At 39.5% G+C, this 25,585-nt stretch overlaps 3 non-coding genes across 3 annotated transcripts; all 3 read right to left on the reverse strand.

Moving 5' to 3' along the window:
- Positions 1 to 1,121: 1,121 nt before the first annotated feature.
- On the reverse strand, positions 1,122 to 1,229 carry LOC130938403 (small nucleolar RNA R71). Its single transcript, XR_009069571.1, has one exon. It is a non-coding gene; the product is annotated as a small nucleolar RNA R71 (small nucleolar RNA).
- An 11,729-nt stretch (positions 1,230 to 12,958) lies between these two features.
- On the reverse strand, positions 12,959 to 13,062 carry LOC130937537 (small nucleolar RNA R71). Its single transcript, XR_009068752.1, has one exon. It is a non-coding gene; the product is annotated as a small nucleolar RNA R71 (small nucleolar RNA).
- Positions 13,063 to 21,682: 8,620 nt separating this feature from the next.
- On the reverse strand, positions 21,683 to 21,790 carry LOC130937950 (small nucleolar RNA R71). Its single transcript, XR_009069139.1, has one exon. It is a non-coding gene; the product is annotated as a small nucleolar RNA R71 (small nucleolar RNA).
- Between the last annotated feature and the right edge of the window lie 3,795 nt (positions 21,791 to 25,585).

Raw genomic sequence — 25,585 nt, forward strand, 5'->3', positions numbered from 1 at the left:
TTTCAAAGATACTTACTAACAATTAATGATTTGATTGAACATCTCAAATTTGTTGCCTTTTCTGTTGAGAAAGGTTTAATGTTTGAATCATATCTTTTCTTGTTAGGCAAGTCACTAATTTTCAAAATCAAATCCTTTAAAATTGTTTTCAAAACATATCTTTTAAAATTGTTTTCAAATCATATCTTCTCAATCACATCTCTTTAAAACTAATCATATTTTCTTAACCTCATCTTTTTCAAAATAGTTTTCAATCAAATCTTTTTAATTTCTAATTTCAAAATCTTTTTCAAAAATCACTTAATTTCTTTTCAACTTTCAATTTTCGAAAATTATCAATCAATTTTTAAAATGTTTTTGACATCTTTCTAATTAATTTTCGAAAATCCTCTTCCCTTCTTCCCACATCCTTCTATTTACGGAGTACTACTCCTTCTTAATGCACTATTCGAACTCTATCTAATCAAGTTCGAATTCTTCTACCTCATTCTTCTATTTTTCTTTTCCTCTGACACTTCAAGGAATCTCTATACTGTGACATAGAGGATTTCACATTTTCTTTTTCTCTTCTCTTTCATATGAGCAGGAGCAGAGACAAAGGCATTCTTGTTGAAGCTGACCCTGAACCTGAGAGAACCTTGAAGCGAAAGCTAAGAGAAGCCAAAGCACAACTCTTTTTAGAGGACCTGACCGAATTCTTCAAAGAAGAAGAACACATGGCAGTCGAAAACAACAACAATGCCAACAATGCAAGGAAGGTGCTGGGTGACTTTACTGCACCTACTCCCAACTTCTATGGGAGAAGCATCTCTATCCCTGCCATTGGAGCAAACAACTTTGAGCTTAAGCCTCAATTAGTTTCTCTAATGCAACAGAATTGCAAATTCCATGGACTTCCAATGGAAGATCCTCATCAGTTTTTAGCTGAGTTCTTGCAAATCTGTGACACAGTCAAGACTAATGGGGTTGACCCTGAGGTCTACAGACTGATGCTATTCCCTTTTGCTGTAAGAGACAGAGCTAGAATATGGTTGGACTCACAACCTAAAGATAGCCTGGACTCTTGGGAAAAGCTAGTCAATGCCTTCTTGGCAAAGTTCTTTCCACCTCAAAAATGGAGTAAGCTTAGAGTGGAAGTCCAAACCTTCAGACAGAAGGATGGAGAATCCCTCTATGAAGCTTGGGAAAGATACAAACAATTAATCAGAAGATGTCCCTCAGACATGCTTTCTGAATGGAGCATCATAGGTATCTTCTATGATGGTCTCTCTGAACTATCCAAGATATCTTTGGATAGCTCTGCTGGAGGATCTCTTCATTTGAAGAAGACGCCTACAGAAGCTCAAGAGCTGATTGAAATGGTTGCAAATAACCAATTCATGTACACTTCTGAAAGGAATCCTGTGAACAATGGGACTAGTCAGAAGAAAGGAGTTCTTGAGATTGATACTCTGAATGCCATACTGGCACAGAACAAGATATTGACTCAACAAGTCAATTTGATTTCTCAAAGTCTGTCTGGAATGCAAAATGCGCCTGGCAGTACTAAGGAAGCTTCATCTGAGGAAGAAGCTTATGATCCTGAGAACCCTTCAATGGAAGAGGTGAATTACCTAGGAGAACCCTATGGAAACACCTACAATTCTTCATGGAGAAATCACCCAAATTTCTCATGGAAGAATCAAGAGAAACCTCAACAAGGTTTCAATAATAATAATGGTGGAAGAAACAGGCTTGGCAATAACAAGCCTTTTCCATCATCTTCTCAGCAACAGACAGAGAGTTCTAAGCAGAACCCCTCTGACTTAGCAACCATGGTCTCTGATCTAATCAAAACCACTCAAAGTTTCATGACTGAAACACGGTCCTCCATTAGGAATTTGGAAGGACAAGTGGGTCAGCTGAGCAAGAAAGTTACTGAACTCCCTCCTAGCACTCTCCCAAGTAATACAGAAGAAAATCCAAAAGGAGAGTGCAAAGCCATAACCATGGCCGAATATGGAAAGGAAAGAGAGGAGGTGGACGCCACTGAGGAAAACCTCAATGGGCGTGCACCAACCTCCTCTGAGTTCCCCAATGAGGAACCATGGGAATCTGAGACTCAAAATGAGACCATAGAGATTCCATTGGACTTACTTCTGCCTTTCATGAGCTCTGATGAGTATTCTTCCTCTGAAGAGGATGAGTATGTCACTGAAGAACAAGTTGCTAAATATCTTGGAGCAATCATGAAGCTAAATGACAAGTTATTTGGAAATGAGACTTGGGAAGATGAATCTCCCTTGCTCACCAAAGAACTGGATGACTTGTCTAGGCAGAAATTACCTCAAAAGAGACAAGATCCTGGGAAGTTTTCCATACCTTGTACCATAGGCACCATGACCTTCAAGAAGGCCCTGTGTGACTTAGGGTCAAGTGTGAACCTCATGCCTCTCTCTGTAATGGAGAAGCTAGGGATCTTTGAGGTACAAGCTGCAAGAATCTCATTGGAGATGGCAGACAACTCAAGAAAACAAGCTCATGGACTTGTAGAGAATGTTTTGGTAAAAGTTGAAGACCATTACATCCCTACTGATTTCATAGTCCTAGAGACTGGGAAGTGCATGGATGAATCCATCATCCTTGGCAGACCCTTCCTAGCCACAGCAAAGGCTGTGATTGATGTTGATAGAGGTGAACTAATCATTCAAGTGAATGAAGAATCCTTTGTGTTTAAGGCTCAAGGATATCCCTCTGTCACCATGGAGATGAAGCTTGAAGAGCTTCCCTCAAATCAGAGACAAATAGAGCCCCCAAAGTCAAACTCTAAGTTTGGTGTTGGGAGGCCACAACCAAACTCTAAGTTTGGTGTTGAACCCCCACATTCAAACTCTAAGTTTGGTGTTGGGAGGTTCCCACATTGCTCTGATCATTTGTAAGGCTCAATGAGAGCCATCTGTCAAGCTACTGACATTAAAGAAGCGCTTGTTGGGAGGCAACCCAATGATTATATTTTATATATTTTCTTTTGTTATTTTATGTTTTTTGTAGGTTGATGATCATAAGAAGTAACAAAATCAATGAAAAAAGCATAAACAAAATGAAAAACAGGAAGAAAAACAGCACACCCTGGAGGAAGATGTTGCTGGCGTTCAAACGCCAGTAAGCCTAGCAGTTGGGCGTTTAATGCCCAGTCTGGCACCATTTTGGGCGTTTAACGCCAGAAAGGGGCACCAGACTGGCGTTAAACGCCAGAAAAGGGCAAGAACCTGGCGTTAAACGCCAGGAATGGGCACCAGCCCGGCGTTTAACGCCAGAAATAGCTCAAAACGTGATTTTGAGCAACATTTGGTGCAGGGATGACTTTTCCTTGACACCACAGGATCTGTGGACCCCACAGGACCCCCACCTACCCCACCACCACCCTCTCTCTTCTTCCCCCATTCACCAATCACCTCAATACCTCTTCCCCAAAAAACCCTTCACCTATCAAATCCCATCTTTCTATTCACCACTCACATCCATCCTTCATAAATCCCCACCAACCTCACCCTTCAAATTCAAACCACTTTCCCTCCCAAACCCACCCATACATGGCCGAACTCCATCTCCCCTCTCTCCTATAAATACCCTTCTTCACTTCTTCATTTTCACACAACCTAAACACCACTTCTCCCCCCTCTTTGGCCGAACACACTACCATCTCCCTCTTCCTCATTTCTTCTTCTTCTACTCTCTTCTTTCTTCTTTGCTCGAGGACAAGCAAACCTTTTAAGTTTGGTGTGGTAAAAGCGTTGCTTTTTCGTTTTTTCATAACCATTTATGGCATCCAAGGCCGGAGAAACCTCTAAAAAGAGGAAAGGGAAGGCAAAAGCTTCCACCTCCGAGTCATGGGAGATGGATAGATTCATCTCAAGGGTGCATCAAGACCACTTCTATGAAGTTGTGGCCTTGAAGAAGGTGATCCCCGAGGTCCCCTTTTCACTCAAAAAGGGTGAATATCCGGAGATCCGCCAAGAGATCCGAAGAAGAGGTTGGGAAGTACTTACCAACCCCATTCAACAAGTCAGAATCTTGATGGTTCAAGAGTTCTATGCTAATGCATGGATCACCAAGAACCATGATCAAAGTGTGAACCCGGATCCAAAGAATTATATTACTATGGTTCGGGGGAAATACTTGGATTTTAGTCCGGAAAATGTAAGGTTGGCACTCAACTTGCCTATGATGCAAGGAGATGAACATCCTTACACAAGAAGGGTCAACTTTGATCAAAGGTTGGACCAAGTCCTCACAGTCATATGTGAAGAGGGCGCACAATGGAAGAGAGATTCAAGAGGCAAGCCGGTTCAATTGAGAAGGCATGACCTCAAGCCCATGGCTAGAGGATGGTTAGAGTTCATTCAACGCTCAATCATTCCCACTAGCAACCGGTCCGAAGTTACTCTAGACCGAGCCATCATGATTCATAGCATCATGATTGGAGAAGAAGTGGAAGTTCATGAGGTTATAGCCCAAGAACTCTATAAAGTGGCGGACAAGTCTTCCACCTTGGCAAGGCTAGCCTTTCCTCATCTCATTTGTCACCTCTGTTATTCAGTTGGAGTTGACATAGAAGGAGATACCCCCATTGATGAGGACAAGCCCATCACCAAGAAAAGGATGGAGTACACAAGAGACCCCTCTCATCAAGAGATCCCTGAGATGCCTCAAGGGATGCACTTTCCTCCACAAGACTATTGGGAGCAAGTAAACACCTCCCTAGGAGAACTAAGTTCCAACATGGGACAACTAAGGGTGGAGCACCAAGAACACTCCATTCTCCTCCATGAAATTAGAGAAGATCAAAGAATCATGAGAGAGGAGCAACAAAGACAAGGAAGAGACATTGAGGAGCTCAAGCACTCCATAGGATCTTCAAGAGGAAGAAAGAGCCGCCATCACTAAGGTGGACCCGTTCTTTAATCTCCTTGTTCTTTATTTTCTTCTATTTTTCGAATTTTAGTGCTTATGTTTGTCTATGTTTGTGTCTTATGATCATTAGTGTCTTAGTGTCTATGCCTTAAAGTTATGAATGTCCTATGAATCCATCACCTTTCTTGAATAAAAACGTGCTTAATTGAAAAGGAAAGAATTGCATGAATTCTGAATTTTATAATAGTTTAATTATTTTGATGTGGTGGCATTACTTCTGTTCTCTGAATGTATGCTTAAACAGTGCATATGTCTTTTGAATTTGTGGTTCATGAATGTTGGCTCTTGAAAGAATGATGAAAAAGGAGACATGTTACTGAGGATCTGAAAAATCATAAAAATGATTCTTGAAGCAAGAAAAAGCAGTGAATACAAAAAAAAAAAAGAAGAAGAAAAACGAAAAAAAAAATAGAAAGAAAGAAAAGAAAGAAAAAAAAAAGAATAAAGTTGTGATCCAAGGCAATAAGAGTGTGCTTAAGAACCCTGGACACCTCTAATTGGGGACTTTAGCAAAGCTGAGTCACAATCTGAAAAGGTTCACCCAATTATGTGTCTGTGGCATGTATGTATCCGGTGGTAATACTGGAAGACAGAGTGCTTTGGGCCACGGCCAAGACTCATAAAGTAGTTGTGTTCAAGAATCATCATACTTAACTAGGAGAATCAATAACACTATCTGGATTCTGAGTTCCTAAAGAAGCCAATCATTCTGAATTCCAAAGGATAAAGTGAGATGCCAAAACTATTCAGAGGCAAAAAGCTAAAAGCCCCGCTCATCTAATTAATACTGATCTTCATAGATGTTTTTGGAGTTCATTGCATATTCTCTTCTTTTTATCTTATTTGATTTTCAGTTGCTTGGGGACAAGCAACAATTTAAGTTTGGTGTTGTGATGAGCGGATAATTTGTACGCTTTTTGGCATTATTTTTAGTATGTTTTTAGTATCTTTTAGTTAGTTTTGAGTATATTTTTATTAGTTTTTAATTAAAATTCACTTTTCTGGACTTTACTATGAGTTTGTGTGTTTTTCTGTGATTTCAGGTATTTTCTGGCTGAAATTGAGGGATCTGAGCAAAAATCTGATCCAGAGACTAAAAAGGACTGCAGATGCTGTTGGATTCTGACCTCCCTACACTCGAAGTGGATTTTCTGGAGCTACAGAAGCCCAATTGGCGCGCTCTCAACGGCGTTGGAAAGTAGACATCCTGGGCTTTCCAGCAATATATGATAGTCCATACTTTGCCTAAGATTTGATGGACCAAACCGGCGTTCAAAGTCACCTCAAGAAATCCCAGCGTTAAACGCTGGAACTGGCACCAAAATGGGAGTTAAACGCCCAAACTGGCATAAAAGCTGGCGGTTAACTCCAAGAAGAGTCTCTGCACGAAAATGCTTCATTACTCAGCCCAAGCACACACCAAGTGGGCCCGGAAGTGGATTTTTATGTCATTTACTCATCTCTGTACACCCTAGGCTACTAGTTTTCTATAAGTAGGACCTTTTACTATTGTATTTTCATCTTGGTTCTTCTGGTTCCCTCTCTGGGGCCGAAACCAATGATCACTTTTGTTCTTATGTATTTTCAATGGTGGAGTTTCTACACACCATAGATTAAGGTGTGGAGCTCTGCTGTACCTCGAGTATTAATGCAATTACTATTGTTCTTCCATTCAATTCCGCTTGTTCTTGTTCTAAGATATCACTTGTTCTTCAACTTGATGAATGTGATGATCCGTGACACTCATCATTATTCTCACCTATGAACAAGGTGACTGACAACCATTCTTGTTCTACAAGCAATCAAGGCTCTAGTGAATATCTCTTGGATTCTTTAATCGGAATCTTCGTGGTATAGGCAGGACCTGATGGCGGCATTCAAGAGAATCCGGAAGGTCTAACCTTGTCTGTGGTATTCTGAGTAGGATTCAATGATTGAATGACTGTGACGTGATTCAAACTCCTAGCAGGCGGGGCGTTAGTGACAGACGCAAAAGTATCAATGGATATTATTCCGGCCTGACCGAGAACCGACAGCTGAATTCCGCTATGCCGTGACAGGGCATATGCCAATCGCTTTCACTGAGAGGATGGGAGGTAGCCACTGACAATGGTGAAACCCTACACGAGCTTGCCATGGAAAGGAGTAAGAAGGATTGGATGAAGACGGAAGGGAAGGCATCTTCATGCGCTTATCTGAAGTTCCTACCAATGAATTACATAAGTATCTCTATCTTTATCTTTTATGTTATTTTTGTTCATCACCATCATACATTTGAGTCTGCCTGACTAAGATTTACAAGATGACCATAGCTTGCTTCATAGCAACAATCTCCGTGGGATCGACCCTTACTCACGTAAGGTATTACTTGGACGACCCAGTGCACTTGCTGGTTAGTTGTGCGAAGTTGTGTTTATGCCATGGTATTGATCACCAAGTCTTTGGAGTTCATGACCGGGGATTATGAGAGTTGTGAAAAGTATTGTTCACAATTTCGCGCACCACATAGCTTGCTTCAAGCCGACAATCTCTGTGGGATCGACCTTTACTCACATAAGGTATTACTTGGACGACCTAGTGCACTTGCTGGTCAGCTGCACGAAGTTGTGTATCACGATTTCGTGTACCAAGTTTTTGGCACCGTTGCTGGGGATTGTTCGTGTTTGGACAACTGACGGTTCATCTTGTTGCTTAGATTAGGTATTTTTCTTTTTATTTTGTTCTTCAGAATTTTTAAGAATGAATTCTAGAGTTTCAGATGATGCTTTTATCATCACAGGAGCTAGTTGATTCCCATCAATTTGGCTGTTGTATGTAATGTCCTGCTGAAGCTTGTTTAGCCCTGTCTAATCCTTGTTAGACTGAAGTTTTAGACTAACATTGCATGATTCCTAAAATTCTTATTAAAAATTTTGAGTTTCTTATTTTCTTTTTCAAAATAATTTTTGAAAAATAAAAAAATTTACAAAAAAAATATAAATTCTTAAAATAAAAAATAATTTGTGTTTCTTGTTTGAGTCTAGTGTCAAATTTCAAGTTTGGTGTCAATTGCATGTTTCTATTTTTCTTGCATTTTTCAAAAATATATGCATTGTGTTCTTCATTGATCTTCAAGTTGTTCTTGATGATTTTCTTTGTCTGATCTTTAAATTCACTTGTTTCATGTCTTTTGTTGTTTCTCATGTGCATTCTCAAATTGTTAGTGTCTCTAGTATGAAAACTTTTAAGTTTGGTTTCTTGCATGTCTTTCTTTTCTTAAAAATTTTTTTCAAAAATATGTTCTTGATGTTCATCATGATCTTCATAGTGTTCTTGATGTTCATCTTGACATTCAAAGTGTTCTTGCATGCATTCCTTGTTTTGATCTTAGTTTTTCATGTTTAATTTCATTCTATTATTTTTCTCTCTCATCATTAAAAATTCACAAAAATTCAAAGTCTTTTCAAGTCAATAATATAGAGAATTGAAGATTCAGAACATACAGCAGAGGAATCACAGAGAAAAAGTTGGGCGTTCAAAACGCCTAGTAAAGAAGGATTTCTGGCATTTAAACGCCAGCCAGGGTACCTGGCTGGGCATTTAATGCCCAAGGAGGTAGCCAAGTGGGCGTTAAAAGCCAGAATGGATACCATTCTGGGCGTTTAACGCCAGGATAGCACCAAGGAGGTAATTTTGTTTTCAATTCAAATCCTTTTCAATTTTTCAAGTTTTACAACTAATTTTTCAAAATATTATCTTTTTCATATCTTCTCTTATCAATCATATCTTTTTCAAAATCAAATCTTTTTCATTTTTTTTAATATTTTCGATAATCTTTGCTAACAATTAATGTTGTGATTCAAAAATTTCAAGTTTGTTACTTTCTTGTTAAGAAAGGTTCAATCTTTGAATTCTTGAATCATATTTTTTAGTTTATTATTAGTCAAGTCATCAATTTTAAAAATCAAATCTTTTTCAACCATATCTTTTCAATCATGTCTTTTTAAAAATCAAATTTTCCTCAATCATATCTTTTTTAAATTTTGATTTCAAAAATTTTTTCTAACTTCTTATCTATTTACAAATTGATTTTCAAATCTTTTCACTATTTCTCATCTTCTTTTCAAAACCACCTAACTACCTTTCTTTCTCTCTAATTTTCGAAAATCACTAACCCCTTTTTCAAAAATCTTTTTTATTACCTATTATTTTAATTTTAATATTCGAATTTCTTCTCTCTCCCATCTCTTTCTATTTAATCACTAACACTTATCCTCCTTTGATAATTCAGACCCCCTCTCTCTCTATAAGTTCGAATTCCTCTTTATCTACCTCCCCTGACACATCAAGAAATCTCTATACTGTAACATAGAGGATTCCATACTTTTTTTGTTTTCTTCTCTTTCATATGAGTAGGAACAAAGATAAAGGTATTCTTGTTGAAGCTGTGATGCCAAGGCATCTTAGGCTAGTTTCACTAGCATTTTTCTGTTAGTTTTAGTTGATTTATGCATTTTCTTGAGCTTAAAGTAACCAAGAATGGTTAATTGAACAACAAAGCAATGAACCATCCAAACATTATGATTTTGATGCAATTTTCATGAGTTTTTAGTGATATTACTTGAATGCTATGAATGGATGAATTCTCATGAAATTTTGCAAGACTTTGATGCAATTGTTTGGATGATTTCAGGGAAGAAGAGGCTAGGCAAGGAAGCAACAAAAATCAATAAAGGAAGCTTGATTATCAAATGGAGCTTAAACGCCAAATTCATAAGAAGAAAGGAAATGTTGTAACTGGCGTTTAACCTCCAGTTTGACCTCAAACTGGAAGTTAAACGCCAGAATGAGAAATGGCAGTAATGAGCATTCCACGTTTAACCTCCAGTTTGACCTCAAACTGGAGGTTAAACGCCAGAATGATGAATTGAACTAAGGGAGGCACAAAAGCATTTCCACGTTTAACCTCCAGTTTGACCTCAAACTAGAGGTTAAACGTGTTCGACACTTCCTTTCTCACCAAGAAGCATTCCACGTTTAACCTCCAGTTTGACCTCAAACTGGAGGTTAAACGCCAGAAGCTAGATAGGCACCAGGAGAGTTCCACGTTTAACCTCCAGTTTGACCTCAAACTGGAGGTTAAACGTGTTCGATGGTCATTCTCCTCCAGGGTGTGATTTTCATTTCCAAGTTTAACCTCCAGTTTGACCTCAAACTGGAGGTTAAACGTGTTATATGGGACAGCTTGACCATGCCTTCTTCAAACATGAATAACTTGAGCTACAAAACTCCAAATGAGGTGATTCAAAATGCATTGGAAAGAAGACATCTAGAGCTTTCCAAGCATATATGGCATGAATGGTGGATACTAAAAATTGAGGGCGAAAACAGCCCCGTAATGTGCATAGAAGAGAATACCAACATGCAATCAGGCCAGCTGACCTCTTCACCTTCCATGGAGTATAACTCGAGTTGTAGAACTCCAATTGAGGTGCTTTCAGTTGCATTGGAAAGTAGACATCCATAGCTTTCCAACGAGGTATAATAGTCCATATTTGGCATCAAATTGGCAAGGTTGACAAGAGGACAAAGTGACGACTCAATGAAAGGGAAGTGTTTCCACGTTTAACTTCCAGTTTGACCTCAAACTGGAGGTTAAACGTGTTCGATCCTAATTCCCTCCAGAGCTTGCTTTCTTCATTTCCAAGTTTAACCTCCAGTTTGACCTCAAACTGGAGGTTAAACGTGTTCGATATATTCACTCTCCTGGGTGTTTTCTTCCAATTCCACGTTTAAGTTTTAGTTTGACCTTAAACTGAAACTTAAACTTCAACTTAAACACCACCATTTGAAAAGGTTTCTGGGCCAAATATATTGAAGTTTAAGTTAGCAATTGAGCACAAATTCTAACTTAAACTTATTATGGCATGAAACCCAATTGAATATCATGGTTTATGGGATTGGGCTTGAAGAATTGATGAGTCTGGAGCATCCATTTGTTGAGTCTTGTGTCATTACTTGTTTATCACTAAGTTTGCTCAATAAATGTTACAGATTTGAATCACAGCCTCATCAGGATTATGGACCATAAACCCAAAGCAAAAGGAATTCAAGGAAAGGCCTCAAAGCCCAAGGAATACAACAGAAGCTCAATTTAGAAAGTGTATAAATAGGATAGAATTTAAGTTAGTGGGGACTTTTTGACATCTTTTGACACTTTTACATTCTGCAACTTTTCATTTTGCTAGTTTTGATACTTTGTAATTGAATTTAGAGCTATGACTCACTAAACCCCTTTCATTGGGTTAGGGAGCTCTGTTGTAATTCAATGAATCAATAATAGTTTTATCTTCTTCTTCAATCTTTTCTCTTGAATTTTGTTAGAAAGCTTCTCAATCTAATTCCATTGGGTAATTGTCTTGGGAAAGAAATTACCCATAATTGGAATCCTTCGGAACCTTGGGAAAGGAATGGAGGATTCATGCTAGAGAAGCTTTCTCACAGTGAATTGGATTGGGGTTTGGATGGATATTGTGACATGTAATCCTACCAAATTGTGGTCCATGAAACTGTGTGGTATAATCAGTGATCGAGCTTCATCTCTTCTTATGAACATTTAAACCAAGGGATTGGGAATTTGTTTGTTTTTAGAGAGAATTGGTGAGCCAAGGGATTGGGATCCAATCATATAAGATTGCCAAGCAAAATTCAATGAATGCATTGGTTGAGGAAGAGATAAAATGTTTTGATTCGGAGATCTCAATATCTCCTAACACCCAATGAACTCCCATCTCTGATCTACACTTTCTATTTACATTCTGCACTTTCTATTCATGCAATCACCCCAATTCCCTTTTAATTTCAGCAATTTAATTTCTCGCACTTTCATTCTTGCAATTTAAGATTCTGTCATTTCAATTCCTTGCAATTTACATTTCCCGCCACATTTACTTTATGCAATTCACATCCAAAAATTGATTCCGCTCAACTAAACAAACTTCTAATTCGAATTGCTCACTCAACCAATCCTTTTGGGATTCGACCTCACTCTATTGTGAGTTTTTACTTGACGACGATAACCGGTGCACTTGCCGGAAGGAATTTTGCCGTTCGTGCAATTTCCTTAAAATCGTAGCATAACAAGTTTATGCAGCATCAAGTTTATGGCGCCGTTGCCGGGGATTGGTTTTCGATTGACAATTCTCAAATTAGAAGTTAACTAGATTGAGCATTTTTCTTGTTTTGTTAATTTAGTTCTAGTTTCTTGTTGAATTTTAAATTCTGCACTCTGTTACTTGCTTTTTCTTTCTTATGCCTTTCAATTCTAGCAACTAACTCACTAACCCACTAACTATTTGAATTAATTCCTCAACTGCTCTAACCATACTCTTCCATTAACCAAGAGTATTCCACTTGTTTGTTGCTTGTGGTGTGTTCTTGTATGACAGGTAGAAGAGGAGAGACATCAACTCCTCCATATACCGAACCAGAGAGGACCCTTCATAGACTTAGAAGGGAAGCAAGAGAGAAGAGAATATTGAGAGAGGAAGAATCTGAAGGAGAATCTGAGGACAACTTTGAAGAAGCTCTAGATCTCAACATGGATAGAGAATTTCACAACCATGAGAGGGGTGATGGAAACAATGCCATTCCTGAGAGGAGGGTTCTTGGTTCATACATAAACCCAACCTCTGGGAATTGTGGTAGCAGCATTCAGAAACCACCTATTCAGGCCAACAATTTTGAACTCAAACCACAGCTAATATCATTGGTGGAGAATCATTGTTCATTTGGTGGGAGTGCTAGTGAAGATCCCAACCAACATCTCACAAAATTCCTGAGAATTTGCGACACAGTGAAGTCCAATGGAGTCCAGGATGATGCTTATAAACTGCTCTTGTTCCCATTTTCACTTAGGGACAAAGCAGCTAAGTGGCTGGAATCATTCCCAAGGGACAGCCTAACAACCTGGGAGGAGGTAGAGAGCAAGTTTCTGGCACGTTTCTACCCCCCACAAAAGGTCAATAGGCTTCGATCTGAGGTTTAAACTTTTAGACAACAAGATGGTGAGACGCTCTACGAGGCATGGGAGAGGTTCAAAGAATTGACAAGGAAATGTCCACCCAACATGTTCCCTGAATGGGTACAATTGCACATTTTCTATGATGGACTTTCTTATGAATCAAGGAAGGCTGTAGATCATTCATCAGGAGGCTTATTGAACAGGAAAAAGACTGTGGAAGAAGCCATTGAAGTGATTGAGACAATGGCTGAGAATGAGTATTACTATGCTTCAGAGAGACACAACACTAAGGGAGTCATGGAGCTGAACCATGTTGATACAATTCTAGCTCAAAACAAGGTGTTTGCCAAGCAACTAGCAGAGCTCACAAGGAAATTAGACACAAAGCAAGTGGCTGCAATACACACACAAGATCAAGAGGAAGTAAGCATTGAAGGAGGTGATTGGGAAGAGGCCAACTATGTGGGAAACCAACAAAGGCAATCATATGACCCACACTCCAACACTTACAACCCAGGTTGGAAAAACCACCCAAACTTTGGGTGGGGAAACCAGCAAACCCAACCACAAAACCACAAATCTTACAACCACAACCAACACAACAATTCCACATACCAAAACTCCAACCAAAGATCATATCAAGCCACACAAAACACTTACTCCCAACCACCATATCATGACCAAAATAACCAACCTGCCCAATCTAATCCGAACCAACAATTTCAAGATCAATTAAACAGGATAGAAGGAAGGCTTGCAACCATGAGTCAGGACATAAATGAGTTGAAAAGCTTCAGGGATGATGTGAGATCGACCTTAAGGAGCCATGGTGAAAAACTCAAGTGGATGGAGTCTCGAGTAGGAGAGCTATCTCAACAGGCCCCCAAATCAACCGCAGTGTTCCCTAGTGACACAGAGAAGAATCCTAAAGGGGAACAAAAGGGAGTGAGATGGGAAGAATGCAAGGCCATCACCATATTGAAGGAAGTCTCAGAAGAAGAAGGAACCAGACCCTCAGAAAAGGAGCCAGAAATCTTGAAGGAAGGTGTGGAAGAAGCTAAGCAGGAAAGTGAAACGGAGCAAGCTAAGGATATGCAAAAGGGAGGCATGCTGGAAACATACAAACCAAAAGCACCATTTCCTCAGAGGTTAGGAGGAGGTGAAAAAGGGAAAACATATTCAAGGTTCTTAGAGACATTTAAGTCTCTCCATATCAATATTCCCTTTCTTGAGATCCTCCAGCAGATGCCTACACATGTTAAGTATTTGAAGGAATTGCTGAGCAAGAAAAGAGTTTTGAAGGGAGGACAAACTGTAGTAATGAACAAGGAATGCAGTGCACTCATCAAGAAGGATATGGTCTCTAAGAAAACAGACCCAGGAAGTTTTCATATCCCCTGCATCATAGGGGAAACAAAAATTGACAGAGGACTCTGTGATCTAGGAGCTAGCATAAATGTGATGCCTCTGACTCTTATGAAGAGGCTACAACTGAATGAGGTAAAATCCACTGATGTGATCATACAATTGGCTGACAAAACTCAAAAGCAAGCTGAAGGGGTAGTGGAGAATGTGCTTGTGAAAGTGGGAAACTATTTTTTCCCTACAGACTTTGTCATTTTGGACATGGAGGAAAGCTACCTACACCCTATCATTTTGGGAAGGCCATTTCTAGCCACTGCTAGAGCGCTCATAGATGTAGAACAAGGAGAGCTAATCTTGAGAATACAGGATGAATAGCTCATTTTCCATGTTTTCAAACCTGCATCCGAGCCTGAACCAGAACCTGAATGCCTAAGGAAGATTATAGCAATCTGTGTTTGGAGGAAAGCAATTCAGAAGCTGAAACTCTAAAACAATCCCTTGAAGGCAAACAAGAAGTGCAAGAGCTAAAGCCACAAGAGTCAATAGAAGCAGATCAAAAGGGCCCTCCTAGCATAAGGGTCAATGACGAAATCCTTAAGAGAGAAGGAAGAATTGTAAGGAAATTGCCAAGAGGGTGGAGAAACAAGAAAATTCCCACTGAAGGTTTCTCTCCGGGAGATAAAGTGATACTAAGCCATTATTTGCCAATCCCACCTGGCCTCAAACCCATCCCTTCTCAGCTCCCTCAAGTGTTCACAATCAAGAAAGTTCTTTCTATGGAACATTTGGAAATCATTAAGGAATCAAATGGGGATGTTTCCATAGTGAGAGGAGAGGACATCAAGCACTACAATCCACCCTAACAAGGGACAACCGTCAAGCTAGTGACGTTAAAGAAGCGCTTGTTGGGAGGCAACCCAACCTGAGGTAACACTCTTTTGCTGTCTCTTTTATTTGTTTCAATAAAAAGGGTAAAGTAGTTTCTGTGCATTGCAAAGAATTAAGTTTGGTGTTTCACACCAAACAATGAATTTGTGGATCAATAATTCAAAGGGGAATGTGTGACTCTAAGTTTGGTGTTCCACCATAAAAATCAACTGAACACAACAACCTTTGAGTTATATGAAAGGAACAACCATTCTAAGCAATCACAGAAATGATTAAAATCCTTAGCAGCAACTTCATTCCAAGGAAAACTCAAGGATTCAAAGAACAGAGAAGTGAGTAGGAGACTAAGTTTGGTGTTCACACACCAACTTAAGACTCAGACACTTGCCCATATATAGTTGAGCTAACCACTCAAGTGCTTGAGAAGCAAGCAACTTCATCACTCTTTGCAGGAAAGGAACAAGGATCTTAGAAAGAACATGAAGCAACAAGTAGGAGAAGAAGGAAAAATCAAATTGTTTCCTGGCAGCAAAGAGAAAACAAGAAATTTCACAAGGTGGTGTTGCTCCTTGACCATTCTTTAAAAGGCAAACAAAAGCATGCTTGTTCTGGTTTAAACTGTAATTGTTGAATCTTTCTGGAATGTGAAGTTTTTAGTATGTTTGTTTGTTTACTGCTTTGAATAAAGTAAATGCCTAGATGTTTGGATATAACTCCACCTTCTTAAACAAATGCTTGCCATGCTTGTTCTGTTTCCAAAAATTAAAAGAAAGGTTTGAACAAAAGTAACTTGGCTCAATTAGTGACAAATCAAGTAGAATTAAGTGGTGGTATGCATGCTTGATTGTTTAGTTAGCTCACTGGAAATTGAGTGTAGAATTATCATTTTGTGTAGAAGTTGAATACTGTCTATGGATCTTGATGAATAAACGTCCTTGGCCATGAAAAAGAAAGAAAAAGAAGAAGAAAAGCCACTGAAAAAGGGCAACCAAAAAGCAAAAGAATTAAGAAAATAAAGCTAGGCACCAATGGTTTGAACTTTTGAGACATATGCCTGTGGTGTTTATGTACTAGGATCTGCTTGGATGAATAGGTTCTGTGGAGTGTTTCAACACTTGGTAACTTGGGTTAACTAACCCGGGATTATCAACCAAAAGTCCATTATCAAGAGCAACCTAGCTACAAAACATTTAGTTACACAAAGAGGTGCTGGGCACCACTGTCTCAAAAAGAAATGTGAACTAAAATGCCTGTAGTGGATATGTGTACTGCACTGATAAGAAAAAGAAAATGCCAAAGGCTTGTGCAACACATGACACTAAGCAAACAAGGAGCAAAGGAGCTCTAAGAAAAAGAAAAACAAAGAAAGAAAAAGTGCCAAGGACATAAGAATAACAAGAGGCCATAGCAGTGTTTGATGGATGCAATAAAAAGTGATAATCCTACCTGATAAGAATGAAAAAGTGATGCTGCAACTTTCTGCATAAAACCCTTCTGATTGAACTTCAAATGCTTGCTAATAGAGCCAATGTAATTGCTTCTGTTTCATACTTTCTTCTCAAATATCTCAGGACTTGCCTAGGGACAAGCAAGTATTAAGTTTGGTGTTGTGATGCCAAGGCATCTTAGGCTAGTTTCACTAGCATTTTTCTGTTAGTTTTAGTTGATTTATGCATTTTCTTGAGCTTAAAGTAACCAAGAATGGTTAATTGAACAACAAAGCAATGAACCATCCAAACATTATGATTTTGATGCAATTTTCATGAGTTTTTAGTGATATTACTTGAATGCTATGAATGGATGAATTCTCATGAAATTTTGCAAGACTTTGATGCAATTGTTTGGATGATTTCAGGGAAGAAGAGGCTAGGCAAGGAAGCAACAAAAATCAATAAAGGAAGCTTGATTATCAAATGGAGCTTAAACGCCAAATTCATAAGAAGAAAGGAAATGCTGTAACTGGCGTTTAACCTCCAGTTTGACCTCAAACTGGAAGTTAAACGCCAGAATGAGAAATGGCACTAATGAGCATTCCACGTTTAACCTCCAGTTTGACCTCAAACTGGAGGTTAAACGCCAGAATGATGAATTGAACTAAGGGAGGCACAAAAGCATTTCCACGTTTAACCTCCAGTTTGACCTCAAACTAGAGGTTAAACGTGTTCGACACTTCCTTTCTCACCAAGAAGCATTCCACGTTTAACCTCCAGTTTGACCTCAAACTGGAGGTTAAACGCCAGAAGCTAGATAGGCACCAGGAGAGTTCCACGTTTAACCTCCAGTTTGACCTCAAACTGGAGGTTAAACGTGTTCGATGGTCATTCTCCTCCAGGGTGTGATTTTCATTTCCAAGTTTAACCTCCAGTTTGACCTCAAACTGGAGGTTAAACGTGTTATATGGGACAGCTTGACCATGCCTTCTTCAAACATGAATAACTTGAGCTACAAAACTCCAAATGAGGTGATTCAAAATGAATTGGAAAGAAGACATCTAGAGCTTTCCAAGCATATATGGCATGCATGGTGGATACTAAAAATTGAGGGCGAAAACAGCCCCGTAATGTGCATAGAAGAGAATACCAACATGCAATCAGGCCAGCTGACCTCTTCACCTTCCATGGAGTATAACTCGAGTTGTAGAACTCCAATTGAGGTGCTTCCAGTTGCATTGGAAAGTAGACATCCATAGCTTTCCAACGAGGTATAATAGTCCATATTTGGCATCAAATTGGCAAGGTTGACAAGAGGACAAAGTGACGACTCAATGAAAGGGAAGTGTTTCCACGTTTAACCTCCAATTTGACCTCAAACTGGAGGTTAAACGTGTTCGATCCTAATTCCCTCCAGAGCTTGCTTTCTTCATTTCCAAGTTTAACCTCCAGTTTGACCTCAAACTAGAGGTTAAACGTGTTCGATATATTCACTCTCCTGGGTGTTTTCTTCCAATTCCACGTTTAAGTTTTAGTTTGACCTTAAACTGAAACTTAAACTTCAACTTAAACACCACCATTTGAAAAGGTTTCTGGGCCAAATATATTGAAGTTTAAGTTAGCAATTGAGCACAAATTCTAACTTAAACTTATTATGGCATGAAACCCAATTGAATATCATGGTTTATGGGATTGGGCTTGAAGAATTGATGAGTCTGGAGCATCCATTTGTTGAGTCTTGTGTCATTACTTGTTTATCACTAAGTTTGCTCAATAAATGTTACAGATTTGAATCACAGCCTCATCAGGATTATGGACCATAAACCCAAAGCAAAAGGAATTCAAGGAAAGGCCTCAAAGCCCAAGGAATACAACAGAAGCTCAATTTAGAAAGTGTATAAATAGGATAGAATTTAAGTTAGTGGGGACTTTTTGACATCTTTTGACACTTTTACATTCTGCAACTTTTCATTTTGCTAGTTTTGATACTTTGTAATTGAATTTAGAGCTATGACTCACTAAACCCCTTTCATTGGGTTAGGGAGCTCTGTTGTAATTCAATGAATCAATAATAGTTTTATCTTCTTCTTCAATCTTTTCTCTTGAATTTTGTTAGAAAGCTTCTCGATCTAATTCCATTGGGTAATTGTCTTGGGAAAGAAATTACCCATAATTGGAATCCTTCGGAACCTTGGGAAAGGAATGGAGGATTCATGCTAGAGAAGCTTTCTCACAGTGAATTGGATTGAGGTTTGGATGGATATTGTGACATGTAATCCTACCAAATTGTGGTCCATGAAACTGTGTGGTATAATCAGTGATCGAGCTTCATCTCTTCTTATGAACATTTAAACCAAGGGATTGGGAATTTGTTTGTTTTTAGAGAGAATTGGTGAGCCAAGGGATTGGGATCCAATCATATAAGATTGCCAAGCAAAATTCAATGAATGCATTGGTTGAGGAAGAGATAAAATGTTTTGATTCGGAGATCTCAATATCTCCTAACACCCAATGAACTCCCATCTCTGATCTACACTTTCTATTTACATTCTGCACTTTCAATTCATGCAATCACCCCAATTCCCTTTTAATTTAAGCAATTTAATTTCTCGCACTTTCATTCTTGCAATTTAAGATTCTGTCATTTCAATTCCTTGCAATTTACATTTCCCGCCACATTTACTTTATGCAATTCACATCCAAAAATTGATTCCGCTCAACTAAACAAACTTCTAATTCGAATTGCTCACTCAACCAATCCTTGTGGGATTCGACCTCACTCTATTGTGAGTTTTTACTTGACGACGATAACCGGTGCACTTGCCGGAAGGAATTTTGCCGTTCGTGCAATTTCCTTAAAATCGTAGCATAACAAGTTTATGCAGCATCAAGCTGATCCTAAACCTGAAAGGAATCTGAAGAAGAAGTTAAGAGAAGCTAAAGCACAACTCTCTAGAGAGGACCTGACAGAGATTTTCGAAAAAAAGAAGACATGGCAGCCGAAAATAACAATAATGCCAATGGTGGACGAAATTGTGATCATCAATAATGGCTCTTTGGTATATGCATCTGTAAACTCAGCACTTTCTTTCCACAACTTCGCTCAACTAACCAGCAAGTGTACTGGGTCGTCCAAGTAATAAACCTTACGTGAGTAAGGGTCGATCCCACAGAGATTGTTGGTTTGAAGCAATCTATGGTCATCTTGTAGATCTCAGTCAGGCTGATTCAAATGTGATTGGATTAGATAATTAAAAGATAAATAAACTAGGATAGAAATACTTATGTAAATTAATGGTAGGAATTTCAGATAAACGTATGGAGATGCTTGTCCCTGTTGAATCTCTGCTTTTCTACTGCTTTCATCCAATCTTTCTTACTCCTTTCCATGGCAAGGTGTATGTAGGGCATCACCGTTGTCAATGGCTACATCCCATCCTCTCAGTGAAAATGATCCAAATGCTCTGTCAGAGCATGGCTAATCATCTGTCGGTTCTCAATCAGGTTGGAATAGAATCCCATGATTCTTTTGCGTCTGTCGCTAACGCCTAGCCTTCAGGAGTTTGAAGCTCGTCACAGTCATTCAATCCCGGAATCCTACTCGGAATACCATAGACAAGGTTAGACTTTCCGGATTCCCATGAATGCCGCCAATAATTCTAGCTTATACCACGAAGATTCTGATCAAGGAATCCAAGAGATATTCGCCCGGTCTAAGGTAGAACGGAAGTGGTTGTCAGTCACGCGCGTTCGTACGTGAGAATGATGATGAGTGTCACAGATCATCACATTCATCAAGTTGAAGTGCAACGAATATCTTAGAACAGGAATAAATCGAATTGAATAGAAAATAGTAGTAATTGCATTGAAACTTGAGGTACACCAGAGCTCCACACCCTTAATCTATGGTATGTAGAAACTCCACCGTTGAAAATACATAAGTGATAGGTCCAGGCATGGCCGAAAGGCCAGCCCCCAAAACATGATCAATAGTCTCATAAGATGAATAATAAAATAAAACTGAGACCAAAAGATTCTAAATACAATAGTAAAAAGTTATATTTATACTAAACTAGTTACTAGGGTTTACAGAAGTAAGTGATTGATGCATAAATCCTTTTCCGGGGCCCACTTGGTGTGTGCTTGGGCTGAGCTTGATCCATCCACGAGCTGAGGCTTTTCTAGGAGTTGAACGCCAAGTTGTAACGTGTTTTGGGCGTTCAACTCTGGTTCGTGACGTGTTTCTGGCGTTTGACTCCAGAATGCAGCATGGAACTGACATTGAGCGCCAGTTTACATCGTCTAATCACGAATAAAGTTTAGGCTATTATATATTGTTGGAAAGCTCTGGATGTCTACTTTCCAACGCCGTTGAGAGCGTGCCATTTAGAGTTTTGTAGCTCCAGAAAATCCATTTCAAGTGCAAGGAGGTCAGATTCCAACAGCATCAGCAGTCCTTTGTCAGCCTCCTATCAGAGTTTTGCTCAGGTCCCTTAATTTCAGCCAGAAAATACCTGAAATCACATAAAAACACACAAAATCATAGTAAAGTCCAGAAATATGAATTTAGCATAAAAACTAATGAAAACATCCCTAAGAGTAACTAGATCATACTAAAAACTATCTAAAAATAATGCCAAAAAGCGTATAAATTATCTGCTCATCACACAATGCAAGGAAGGTGCTTGGTGACTTTACTGCACTAACTCCCAAATTCTATGGGAGGAGCATCTCTATTCCTGCCATTGGAGGAAGCAACTTTGAGCTTAAGCCTCAATTAGTTTCTCTGATGCAACAAAATTGTAACTTTCATGGACTTCTATTGGAAGATCTTCATCAGTTCTTGGCTGAATTTTTGCAAATCTGTGACACTGTTAAGACCAATGGAGTTGATCTCGAGGTTTATAGACTTATGCTTTTCCCTTTTGCTGTAAGAGACAGAGCTAGTATATGGTTGAACTCACAACCTAGAGACAGCCTGAACTCTTGGAAAAAGCTAGTCAATGCCTTCTTAGCTAAATTCTTTCCACCTCAAAAGATGAGTAAGCTTAGAGTGGAAGTTCAAACCTTCAAACAAAAGGAAGGTGAATCCCTCTATGAAGCTTGGGAAAGATACAAGCAATTGATTAGAAGGTGTCCTTCTGACAAGCTTTCAGAATGGAGCATCATAGGTATTTTCTATGATGGTCTGTCTGAGTTATCCAAGATGTCATTGGACCATTCTGCAGGCGGAACTATTCATCTGAAGAAAATGCCTACAGAAGCTTAGGAACTCATTGAAATGGTTGAAAATAACCAGTTCTTGTACACTTCTGAAAGAAATCATGTGATTAATGGGACAACTCAGAAGAAAGGGGTTCTTAAGATTGATACTCTGAATACCATATTGGCTCAGAACAAAATATTGACTCAGCAAGTCAATATAATTTCTCAGAATCTGACTGGATTGCAAGCTGCATCTGACAGTGCTAAAGAAGCCTCCTCTGAAGGAGAAGCTTATGACCCTGAGAATCATGCAATGGAAGAGGTGAATTACATGGAGAACCATATGGAAACACCTACAATTCTTCATGGAGGAATCACCCAAATTTCTCATGGAAGGATCAACAAAAGCCTCAACAAGGCTTCAATAACAATAAAGGTGGGAGAAACAGGTTTGGCAATAACAAACCTTTCCCATTACCTTCTCAGCAACAGACAGAGAATTCTGAGCAGAGCCTCTCTAGCTTAGCAAACATAGTCTTTAATCTATCTAAGACCACTCTTAGTTTCATGAATGAAACAAGGTCCTCCATCAGAAATTTGGAGGCACAAGTGAGTCAGCTGAGTAAAAAGGTTATTGAAACCCCTCCTAGCACTCTCCCAAGCAATACAGAAGTAAATCCCAAGAAAGAGTGCAAGGCCATAACCATGACCAACATGGCCGAACTTGGAGAGAGTGAGGAGGACGTGATTCCCAGTGAGAAAGACCTCATGGGATGTCCATTGACCACTAGGGAGTTCCCTCATGCGGAACCAAAGGAATCTGAGGCTCATCTAGAGACCATAGAGATTCCACTGAACTTCCTATTACCATTCATGAGCTCTGAAGAATATTCATCTTCTGAAGAAGATGAAGTTACTACTGAAGAGCAAATTGCTCAGTATCTAGGAGCAATCATGAAGCTGAATGCCAAATTATTTGGTAATGAGACTTGGGAGGATGAACCTCCATTGCTCATTAATAAACTAAACTTTTTGGCTCAGCTGAAGATACCTCAAAAGAAACTGGATCCCGGAAGGTTCTTAATACCTTGCACCATTGGCACCATGACCTTTGAGAAGACTCTGTGTGACCTGGGGTCAAGTGTCAACCTTATGCCACTCTCTGTAATGGAGAAACTAGGGATCTTTGAGCTACAAGCTGCAAGAATCTCACTAGAGATGACAGACAATTCAAGGAAACAGGCTTATGGAGTTGTAGAGGATGTCCTGGTAAAGGTTGAAGGCCTTTACATCCCTGCTGACTTCATAATCCTAGACACTGGGAAGGATGAGGATGAATCCATCATCCTTGGCAGACCCTTGCTAGCCACAGCAAAAGCTGTGATTGATGCTGACAGAGGAGAGTTGCTCCTTCAAGTGAATGAGGACTACCTTGTGTTTAAGGCTCAAGGATCTCCTTCTGTACACATGGAGAAGAAGCATGAAAAGCTTCTCTCAATACAGATTCAAATAGAGCCCCCACATTCAAACTCTATGTTTGGTGTTGGGAGGCCCGAACCATGCTCTGAACATCTGTGAAGCTTCATGAGAGCTCACTGTCAAGCTATTGACATTAAAGAAGCGCTTATTGGGAGGCAACCCAATTTTTATTTATGTTAAATTTCCATTTTCCATTGTTATTTTATGTTTTCTTTAGGTGGATGATCATCTGGAGCCACAAAAACAACTGCAAAAATCAAAGTAAATTCAAAAACAGCATTAAAAATAGCACACTAATGGGCGAAATTCACTACCCTTTCCCAATAATATTGATGAATCTGCTCTTGGCAAGCGCACCAAAATTATCGTCAAGTATTAACCTACAGTAGAGTGGGATTGTATCCACAGAGATTGGTAGATTTGAGATTTTTTATATTAATGAGTGAATTAGTCAAGCTCAACAGAATAAGTTGTAAGTGCAGAATTATAAATGGCAGAAACATAAATGGCAAGAGAATAAAAGAAAGCAATAAAATGCAGAAATGGAAATAACAGGAATGTAAAGGGGAATAGGATTTTGCATAATATAACTAAAGCTATAAAAGAATGGGAGAGATAAGAATGGGGGAATTCATTGAGATCAGGAGATATTGTCTCTTTGGATTAAATCCAGCTCATATCCTCTTCAATCATGCAACTCATTGACCTCTTGGCAATCATGATTGATTGAGCCCCAATCCCTTGGTGACTCAATCTCTCAGATCTTGATCAATAGCCAATTCCTTGGTCTAATTGCTCATGAAGAGAGATATGCTTGGTCCCTGATTATACCACACATCATCATAGGTCCAGGTAGAGGGAGGATTGTATGTCACCATATCCAAACACCAAAATCCAAATTCTACTCAAGTGTGAGAAGGGATTTCAAGCATGGTTTCATGTTTCCATTTCCAAGGTTCCCATGAAACCCATTTTGCATTCAATCTCTTTTCCAAGTTAAATGAACACTAAGCATGAAAATCAAAATTCCTTCTAGCAAATTAAAGAGAAGATGAAGAGAAGAAGAAATTCACTATCATTAATCCATCAAGTACAATAGAGCTCTCTCTCTCAATGAGAGGAAATTTAGCTACTCATAGCTCAGAGAGAAAGTACAGAAGATGGAAGAGATGAAGTGTGAAAACTAAAAAGTGAAATCCCAAAACTAAACTCTTTGACTTGCTAACCCCTTTTCCAATACTTCCAAGGGTATTTATACTAATCCTAGATCTAGAAAATAAAAGAAAATTACAAAAGTGAAAAGAAAATTACAATTTGGAGGGAAAAGAAACTCAACAAACATGATATTCCAGCTGGCGTGTGACTGGCGCTTCTCTGGCGTGTCACGCTCCTTCTGTTTCTGATTTGGCATGCCACGCCTCTCCATTCAAGTGGCACGCCGTCCTCTATTTTACCCCTAGCGTGCCACACCTTCGAGCCTAAGTGGCATGCCCAGGACATTTTAAATGGCCAAGTAACCTGGCATGCCACGCCATCGAGCCAAAGTGGCACGCCCAAGGTCATCTTCCTTATCTCTATGCCTCTGGAAATTCGTACCAGCGTGGCACGCCCAGGATCTAGCGTGCCACACCCTTCTTAAAGCTTCACCCCTTGCCGGCGTGCCATGCCTCGTCATCCAAGTGGCACGCCTGAGTTCATTGGCTCCTCTTCTTCCTCTCTTGAAAATACTACCAGCGTGCCACACCATGAAACTGGCATGTCACGCCCTTCATTTGCTTCATCTTCTTGCTGGCGTGCCACGCCTCATCTCCCAAGTGGCACGCCTGAGTTCACTGGCCCTTTAATTCCTCCTCTGGAAAACACTACCAGCGTGCCACGCCATGAAACTGGCGTGTCACGCCCTTCATTTTCCATGGTCCCAGAGGTTGGCGTGCCACGCCTGGATGTTCAAGTGGCACGCCAAAGTGAGATGATTGAGCTGGCGTGCCACGTCTTCGATACCAAGTGGCACGCCCAGCTTTATTTGGCCTCCTTAGGTGCTGGCGTGCCACGCCTCATCACTCAAGTGGCACGCCTTCGATACCAAGTCGCACGCTGATGAGCGGATAATTTGTACGCTTTTTGGCATTATTTTTAGTATGTTTTTAGTATCTTTTAGTTAGTTTTTAGTATATTTTTATTAGTTTTTAATTAAAATTCACTTTTCTGGACTTTACTATGAGTTTGTGTGTTTTTCTGTGATTTCAGGTATTTTCTGGCTGAA

Source organism: Arachis stenosperma, chromosome 6 (genome assembly GCF_014773155.1).
Source record: "Arachis stenosperma cultivar V10309 chromosome 6, arast.V10309.gnm1.PFL2, whole genome shotgun sequence".
NCBI lineage: Eukaryota > Viridiplantae > Streptophyta > Magnoliopsida > Fabales > Fabaceae > Arachis > Arachis stenosperma.